The 8,961-nt window shown below is 49.8% G+C and overlaps 1 long non-coding RNA gene across 1 annotated transcript in view; it reads left to right on the top strand.

Moving 5' to 3' along the window:
- Positions 1-5,174: 5,174 nt before the first annotated feature.
- Gm52200 overlaps positions 5,175-8,961 on the top strand; it is a 4,040-nt gene continuing 253 nt past the window's right edge. Inside the window, exons 1-3 of the long non-coding RNA XR_003951580.1 lie at positions 5,175-5,237; positions 6,056-6,312; positions 8,031-8,961. The exon at positions 8,031-8,961 is cut by the window's right edge and continues 253 nt beyond it. This is a non-coding gene — a long non-coding RNA (predicted gene, 52200). The remainder of the gene's footprint in view (positions 5,238-6,055; positions 6,313-8,030) is intronic.

The raw sequence follows: 8,961 nt of genomic DNA, 5'->3' as shown, positions 1-8,961 counted from the left end.
CTCTTGCTCCCAAATGCTGGGATTATAGGTATGCACCACCAAGAGTTAACACCCTTAAAAAATTTTTACTTTAGTTTCGTTTTAATTACGTGTCTATGCCTGTATACCTGTGTCTGGGGAGCGGTGTAGCATATGAGCGCAGGTGCCTGTGCGGCCAGAAGAGGGCACTAAATCTCCTGGAGCTGGAATTAGAGGTCATTGTGTATTGCCATGTGGGTGTTCAGCAAGTACAAGCTCTGAACCACTGAGCCACCTCTGCAGACCCCTAAGTTGACCCTCTTGACTGGGAGTCCCACCTGCCTTTCCCACCCTGGAAGCCTTGAGCCCTGGCTCACTCCACAAGGGACTGTACTTGCTCTAAGAATGTCAAACCCATCTCAGTATATGGGAAGCAGAGGAAGGTGGGTCCCCGAGAGTTTGAGGCCAGCCCGGTCTACATAGAAAATTCCAAGCTAGCCAGGGCAACATAGTAAGACACTGTCTAAAACACAAAAGGAACAGAGTCATAAATAAATAAATAGATAGATAAATAAATAAATAAATAAATAAATAAATAAATAAATAGACTGTCAAAGCCAAGTTCCTATTTAGAGATCAATGAAAAGCTGCTAGGTGCTTTCAGTAAAATATAAAACACTTGACATCCACTTACCTGGCTCTTGCTGACCCTCCAAACATTATCCCTTTACTGTGTCACCAAGTATCCCAAAACTTAGCCACCCACCACAATAGACACTTTTCAGTTTCTGTGGTAGGAACTGTGAGCAGCCCAGCTGGCTGGCTTCAGGCTCTGGCTTCTTGGAGGTTATGATCAGGGTGCTGGCCACCTGACAGGAACATGGCTGAGAAGGCTCTCCATGTGGGCACTAGCAAGAGGCGTTGGGTCCTAGGCCTCCCACAAGTAGATCACGCCACTGGCTGCCCACCATCCCCGTGTTACGACAGCTAGCTTCCCTCACAGAGAGAAGAGGAGATTCTGGAGGAGCCATGGTGCCTGTGTGAACCCAGGCAGGAGCTTAATGAACCCTCCCCTCCTCTCAAGTTGTGTCCCTGTGGCCCTTCACATCATTGGCACAGCTACAGTGTCACAGCAAAGGCCATTAGCAAAGCCAAGAATATTGAGTCCCAGAAGGTTTGCTAACTCCTCATCCGGACTTGGAAGTCCTTGTAGTCATTGGAAGTGAGTCCTGGGTGCCCACACTCTCAGGGAATGTCACGGAAGCTCCACTCCCTGCCCCGAGATGTTGTAGAGAACCACACATACCAACAGGCTGGGTGGCAGTGATGCCTTGGGTCCCCCAATGTCACTTCATGTCCTACAGGACTAGAGTGTCTAGGTGCCCCCTCTCCCCAAGTTGTAGATGTCTAACTAATGGCAGAAGTTTGTGGAGCATGTCTGTCCATGCTGCTGCGTCTCAGATCACTGTCTCGCCAGTCATGTCCCAACCCCCACTCCCTTCACTCTCTGCTCACAGTTTAGAACCTGGTGAAGTTGCCTGATCTCTAGGGCATCATTCTTGGTCTCTGAATAACACACACAGAGTTCCTGCACCTGATGCTTGTCCGTTTGATTGGGGACACCACGTTCTCAGCCATCCTCCTATCTCTGCAGGTTGATTCCTCCTGGCTGCACCCCTGAGTTTGTGAGCTTCATGTCACAAGGAGACTGGACCTACAGCATGGTTCGAGAGCCATTGCTAAGGGTCTCACTAGTGTTGTTTCCTAAACAGGGCCATCCTGGTCCTTTATAGGTGAGCTGGCTGTGTTGAAATTCCTGGGAGCCAGCCAAGGAGAGAGGGAAGTCAGAAGCAGCAGAGTAGAGTGATGGGGCATGCCTATCTCCAAGCCCCTCTGTTGACCCAGCATTCTGAATCCAGGCCACTCGGACATCAAAAGGAGGCCAGAGCACACGAGGAAGCTGGCCTAGACAGCCCATGCAAAGAAAGCACCTTACAGAGCTAGGGAGATGGTTCAGTGGTTAAGAGCACTGACTGCTCTTCCAGAGGTCCTAAGTTCAATTCCCAGCATCCATATGGTGACTCCTGACCATCTGTAATGGGTTCTGATGTGTCTGAAGACAGCTACAGTGTACTGATACATATATAATAAACAAACCTTTTTTTAAAAAGAGAGAGAAAGAAAGAAAGCATGTAACTGCCTCCAGTCCTTTACACCAGGACATAACCATGCTTTGCCTCACAGCTGTATCAACTCACACCAAGCTAAAAGACACACACACATGCACACACACACATACACACACATGCACACACACACATACCAGTGCTCACTACAAGCCCTGCTCTTTCTCCTCCTCTTTCTCTTCTTCCTTCCTCCCTCCCTCCCTCTACCCATTCAGCAACAGTACAAGATCCCTTCACTACTAAAACACCTGGTTCTATTCTCACCCCTCATGTATAGTAATTTAAACATTTAGTCCTCCCAACATCCCGTGTGGGCAGTTACTATTGCTAGAAAGACTGAGTGAATCACCCAGGGTCACACAACTTCTGAGTGATAGGACAGGGTTCAGGGCTGTTTCCCATCAGCCTTCAAGTAGACGGCTACAAGGCCCCTCTGGCCAGCTCTGGCCCTGAACCTGTACCTCTCTTGCAATATAGCCATCCCCTGACTTCCAAAGATGTCTCCTCTCCCTTTCTGCCTCACCTCTGATAAACTCTGCCTGGCTGATGTTCAAGTATAGCAGTGGTACCCACTGCCACGGGGACAAAGATGCTTTCTTTACAGTTAGGGGGCTCTCGTTCTTAATTTTATCATTAACGACAGCTTCTTTCCAAAAATCAAAGTGGGAAGCAACCTGTCTCAAAGTCTCAACCAACACCCAGAACTGAAAAGTGCTTGGCCCTGGGAAACAGAGGTGACAAGAAGGTTGTGACTAAGTCTCAAGGCAGCCGGGTGGGGAGGAGAAATCTGACCCCAGACTATCTGCAGGAAGCAGGCTGTTTGCTCTGTGGCCACAAAGTCTTTATCTCATTGTAATAAAAATTGCTCACACGGGCCCTGCTAGGAAGAAAGCTGAAGGGTGGGTGGACTGGTTGTGCCCTAAGAAAAACATTTTTAAAGCAAAAGGAAACCATATTTTATGGGAATGTTGACCGATGCTGAGGACACCACACTGGTAACACCCAGGGACACTGAGTACGCCAGAGCCCACAGTGTTCAAAAAAGGCTCCCGGGGCAGGATGGTCAGATCATGCTCAGGACCCAGAGTACCCAGAGTTGGCTGGATAACTCAGCCTGACAGCCCATGCTAAATGCCTGGCACGGAGTCTGGACTGCTCTGAGACACTGGCCAGTCCTGGAGAGTAAGATGAGCACTCCCATCTCTCTAACTCAGCCTCTGGTTCGGCACCTGGACAGCTAGGATGCTGTAAAGAAGGCCATGTGTGGCTGAATCTGGCCTCACAATCAAAGACCTGGAGAACCGCGCAGGTCCTCTCTGGTGAGGATCACTTGTATGGTCTCTCACCAGATAAAACCAAACTGAGCAAGAGGAGGAGGAAGTGTCCTAAGTTTAAGTGGCAGGACCCAGAGTACCCAGAGTTGGCTGGATAACTCAGCCTGACAGCCCATGCTAAATGCCTGGCACGGAGTCTGGACTGCTCTGAGACACTGGCCGGTCCTGGAGAGCTTTCACTGAAGCAGTTCATGGGAAGGACGTCAGCCTCTCAAAGGGCTGACTGAGAAAGAACAGCCAGTCCCATTCAGACTTTCCAGGTATGGTTTCTCTGTGTAGCCCTGGCTGTCCTGGAACTTGCTCTGTAGACCAGGCTGGCTTTGAACTCACAGAGATCCTCCTGCCTCTGCCTCCCAGGTGTTGGGATTAAAGGTATATGCCACCACCACCCTGATACCTAAGGCTTTTTGTAGAAGTAGGCATGGGACCCTCATTCTGTCTAGGATGGCCTGAGCCTAGGACATGAAAACTGGGCTCAGTTCACCCTCCTAGGTCAAATGAGGACAATAGTTAACCACTTTCTATTACTGATGGTTTACCTTGGCAGTCAGTCAGAGGCTGTTGTGTGTGTCCTAAAACCACGGATAGGTGTTAGAGAGAGGAGTTGCTAACCAAACTTATTGCTGTTTACCTTGTTAGCTTTAGTTAGTTTTACACCAGGAGGTCATAGGTCAGTGTGACCTGCTTGGCTTCCTCTAGCTTTGTGTTTAGGTTGTTGAATCAGGATGTCTGTTATGGTTGTGCAGCCCTAGGCATTGAACCGGGGGCCTTGTGCATGCTAGGCGAGCTCCCTGCCACTGAGACACAATATTTCCAGCCTGCTTCTGCTTTGTTTTTAACTAAGCAGTAACAAGTGGCTTGAGGGTTGTCTGCATTTGCAAGTTTTCTGCCTCCTCTCTCAGTTCCCACTCCTTGCCTGTCAGAGGGCCTCACATCCTGCCTGGTGTAGCCGACTCTCCTGCTGCCTCTCATATCCACTGGGAACAAGCAAACGAAACGTATTCTAAGGGCTATTATTTAATTTTCAGACTCCATTTAATCACAGGGAGTAACTAAGCTCAAGGCCCCAGGCCCCAGGCCCCAGGGGAGCTGGGGACTTCCCAATAACGGCACAGCTTCTATTATAAGGAAATAGTTGCCTGAGTCCAGACATCTCAGGGACAACGTGTAAGGGAACAGTCGATTGTGTCCAGACATCTCAGGGACAACTTGTAAGGGAACAGTTGTCTGCATCCAGACATCTCAAGGACAAGTTTTCCGTCTCACTGGCAGGGTCAAGCTAAGTTCATGTTCTCAGGCCCACGACTCTACTCCTAACGTGATGGATGGAAACTCCCTTGCTCGCCCGTTATGCCAAAATATGATTGGACAGTGCTACAGCCCACCTGGCCCCATCCCTCTTCATGGTTTCTTCTTTTCAACCTCCTGTAATGGCATCCCTTTGGGGTCACATCTCAGCTCCTGGCTCTGCTCTGCAGCCCCGGGGGATGGGTAGCAGCTTGGTTAATGATTTTTTTGTCATCTGCACTGACCTGGTGCTTGAGTTATATTGGGTTTGTGTTAGATTTAAGCAGACCCCACAACAGTGTCTACTTGTCTCCTCTTCGTCCTCCTTTTCTTTTTCTTCTGTTTGTTTGTTTGTTTGGTTGGTTGGTTGCTAGCCTTGGCCTACTGATCTTCCCGTTTCTGTCTCCCCAGGTGCTAGGAACACAATCATGAGCCACCAAGCCTGACTGGCTGGCTCTTTGCTTCTGTAAAGGTAATGAGCCCTAGCCAGGCAGAAGAGTCAGGAACCTGCCCAGGCTACCTTAGACTTTGTTTTAAGATGGGGTGAACATTGCAATGTTTTGCTAAACCTGCAAATTTTCTGGAGAAAAGACCAAATCCACGATTGTCCAATTAAACAAGCTGTATTTTAGGATATATCCAGAACTGGCCAGCCATTTCTCACCCTAACTCTGGGTTTGGGAGAGCAGTCCCTGCCAGCCTCTTGAGGTCATTTTTATATGTGAAATAAGGTACCCACAGGGCAAGAGAGTCAGCCGTTACACATTGTTAGAAAAAAACAAGGAAAGGGAAGGCAGAGGGGGAAGGATACACATCTGTTACAACAGTTACAACCACTCTAAGAAAGAGGAACTTACTCTTAATTACAAATAGAAACCCTAAGTTGTAAGGACTTTACACAGGACAAATGGGAAATTCTTTTTTTTTTTAAAGAATTATCTATTTTATGTATATGAGTACACTGTAGCTGTCTTCAGACACACCAGAAGAGGGCACCAGATCCCATTACAGATGGTTGTGAGCCACCTTGTGATTCAGGGAATTGAACTCAGGACCTCAGGAAGAGCAGTCAGTGCTCTTAACCGCTGAGCCATCTGGCCAGCCCCCAAGAACTTATTCTTAACTGCAAACAGAACCCTTAGTCAGCAAGGTTTATTGTTCCTGTTTTGGTCTCCCAATTTCCCAGCAACCCTTGAATCTGGGGCAGTCACCTGACTGAGTGCTGGGCATTAAGATGCTAACAGACATCATGGATAAGAATATACCTTTTTGTCTTGTCCTTCTCTAAAGGTGGTAGTAACCAGTAAGTTTCACACAAACTTCACACTCAGTCTGTGGGCCCAGTGAGCTGCAGTGAAAGACCCTGGCTGGCACAGTCCCTCGATGAGGGAAGGAAGACTAAGACTCCATCCTGTTTAGGCCAGTGTTATCGTGAAGCTAACGCAGCAGCCAAACCCACAGACTCACGTCTCCCGTAGGAGCCGCCTGGGAAATGTCACCCCATCGCCCTTCCTCCCAGCAGCCGCCTGGGCACTGGGCTCTTTGAGGTAAACAGCCTTCTTCTGAAATCAGTCTCGACCTTCAGAGAGCACGGTTCCCCCACCAGGGACTTCACAGAAAACTAAGGTCCAGGGTGTGGCTGACCTAAGAGCTGAGTGACAAACTGGAGACTGGACTTCAGAAGATGAGGCCTCTGGCTGACAGTGGAGAAACCTGGGAGAGTGGGGAGACCGAGGACAGAAGGGGTCCTGGGCAGTGGGAGCAATGGCCTCGCTACCACTCAGCAAGCTCTTCCACAGAGCCTAGCACTCTGGGACCCTTGTGCAGGTTTGAATCAGAATGCACCCCACCCCCAGGTTCGTATATTTGAATATCTGGTTCCAGGTTGATGGCACTGTTTAGGGGTGATTAGGAGGTAGGTCACTGGTTGTGGGCGCTGAGATTTCAAAAGTTCACACCAGACCCAATTAGCCCTTGCTCCTGCCCAAGGACCATGATGTAAGCTCTCAGCTTCAGAACCACGCTCACCTGCCTGCTGCCGTGCTCCCAGCCGTGGTCATGGACTGACCCTCTGGAACTGTAAGCAAGCCCCCAGTCAAATGCTTTCTTCTCTAAGTTGCCTTGGTTATGGTGTCTCTTTACAACCACAGAACAGTAACTAAGACAGGCCCATCAACCTCCCCCATCAATCACTAATTGAGAAAATACAGCTGACCCTCACGGAAGCATTTCCTCAACTGAGGCTCCTTCTCGCCTGCATCACGTTGACACAAAACCAGCCAGAACACCTGGTATTGTTCTTGTGGGTTCAGGTGAATGAATACCTTGAGTCCGGTGGCATAGCCCCAGCAGCCTGCGGAGCTGGCACACCCAGTGCAGGGCTGGACCTTCAGTGTGGTCTGTCGGGTGGCAGGGCTCACAAAGCACACACTGGGTTTTGTGGTTCTGTAGAGGACGTCCCCACCACAGCTCACTAAAACACGGCAGAAGATAAGGGCAAGGGAGGTCGAGAGTAAAGAAAAACTTAATTCTACTCAGAAAGTGGGCACGTTCAACCGAGGAGCTGTGCCAAGGGAAGGGGCAGGGGTCTGGAAGTACAAGGCAGGAAGATCTCTGAGTTCAAGGACAGCCAGGTCTGTGAGACCCTGTGCTGTCATAGCTCAGTGGGTAAAAGGTGTCAGCCGCCAAGCCTGATAACCTGAGATCTAGTCCAGAACCTACGGAACAAAAGGAAAGAGCCTGCTACCTCCCACAGTCTTCTGACCTCCACACATGAACTACGGATCACATGTGAGGAGAGAGAGAGAGAGAGAGAGAGAGAGAGAGGTAATTTTAAAAAAATAAAGAAAAATAAAAAGTAAATCTATAAAATAAGCATGGAAAAACAGCTCTCCTTTAATGCCCGCCCCCCCGCAGAGCCCTCCTCCCTCCAGCTCCTCCCTTTAACATTAGCGTTACCAGGAACACAACAGAGTCCAAAGCTAATTGAGGAGGTGGGCTCCCTCAATGGCCTCCAGGCACGCTAATGGCTGGCTAGCTCCCTAAGAAAGCTGTGCAGCTGGCAAGGACTCAAGTCGGTTGACTGGGGGTGGGAGTAGGAAAAGGGTGTGTCTTTGAACTGTTTCCTGGGCAACGCCTCAGCAGCTCGTCCCATCGAGCCACCCGTGGTACCCACTAGAGGGCAGCACTAGCCCTCAGATGCCTCCCCAGCAACCGACCTGCTCTCCTCTTTGAAGGGTATGTAACATCTCTCCTTTCATTGTAGGGATGCACGCGTGTAAAAACACACACGCCACTTGCAGTCTATGTGTTTTGCTGAGGTCTTCGTCTGTTCTGGCCTGTACAGGCAAGATCATCGCTATTTTTGCCTGCTTCAGCTATGCTGTGGGTCAGCAAACTCAGTACGGGTCTAAGATCTCATCTGGGCCCAAGAGAGTTTTGCTATGGACATCTTAGAAAGCCATTTCCAGGGTCTCCTGGAAGTCTCCAGAAGCCCCTCCCACTCTCCAGACACTAGGAGACAGTGGCTCCAGGATGCGCTGTGCCATAACCAGAGAATCCAAGATGGAGTCAAACCAACTCTGGGACTCTTCACCACAATGATTAGCCTGCAACTAATGGCGTAACCTGGCAACTGTTCAACCCAGTTCGAGAGATGCTTTTCTTTGCAAATGAATAGAAGGGTCCAGCTGGCTGTGGGCAGTGTCACCCCTGAGCTGAGCTGGTGGCCTTGGGAGCTTTGAGCAAGCAGGCTGAGCAAGCCATGAGGGAGCAAGCCAGTAAGCAGCACTCCTCTGTTCTGAGCAAGTTCTGCATCAGCTCCTGCCCTCCAGGTTCCTGCCCTGTTTGAGCTCCTGCTCAGACTTTCCTCAGTGGTGGACGCTGATGTGGGATTGTAAGCTGAAATAAACCCTTTCCTGCTCCTAACCCGAGGCTGATTTTCCAGATGTGTCCCTCAAGTCTCCCCAGCTAAGAAAGGGGTGTGTCTTTGAACTGTTTCCTGGGTAACACCTCGGCAGAAATTGTCCCAGCGAGCCACTGCAGCTTGTTGTCTGGAAAGATAAGGGTGTGGAGATGAGAGGAGAGGAGATGCTGGAGGCAACAAATGATGAGCAGAAGTTTCTAGAGAGACTGCAAACACAGTCCTCTGTCATGGAGAAACAGCTCTGGTGACCACTATGGAGGCTGTGGGGGCT

Source organism: Mus musculus, chromosome 15 (genome assembly GCF_000001635.26).
Source record: "Mus musculus strain C57BL/6J chromosome 15, GRCm38.p6 C57BL/6J".
Classification (NCBI taxonomy): Eukaryota; Metazoa; Chordata; class Mammalia; order Rodentia; family Muridae; genus Mus; species Mus musculus.
The sequence above is the reverse complement of the archived record's forward strand: the minus strand, read 5'-3'. Positions and strand labels throughout refer to the sequence as shown.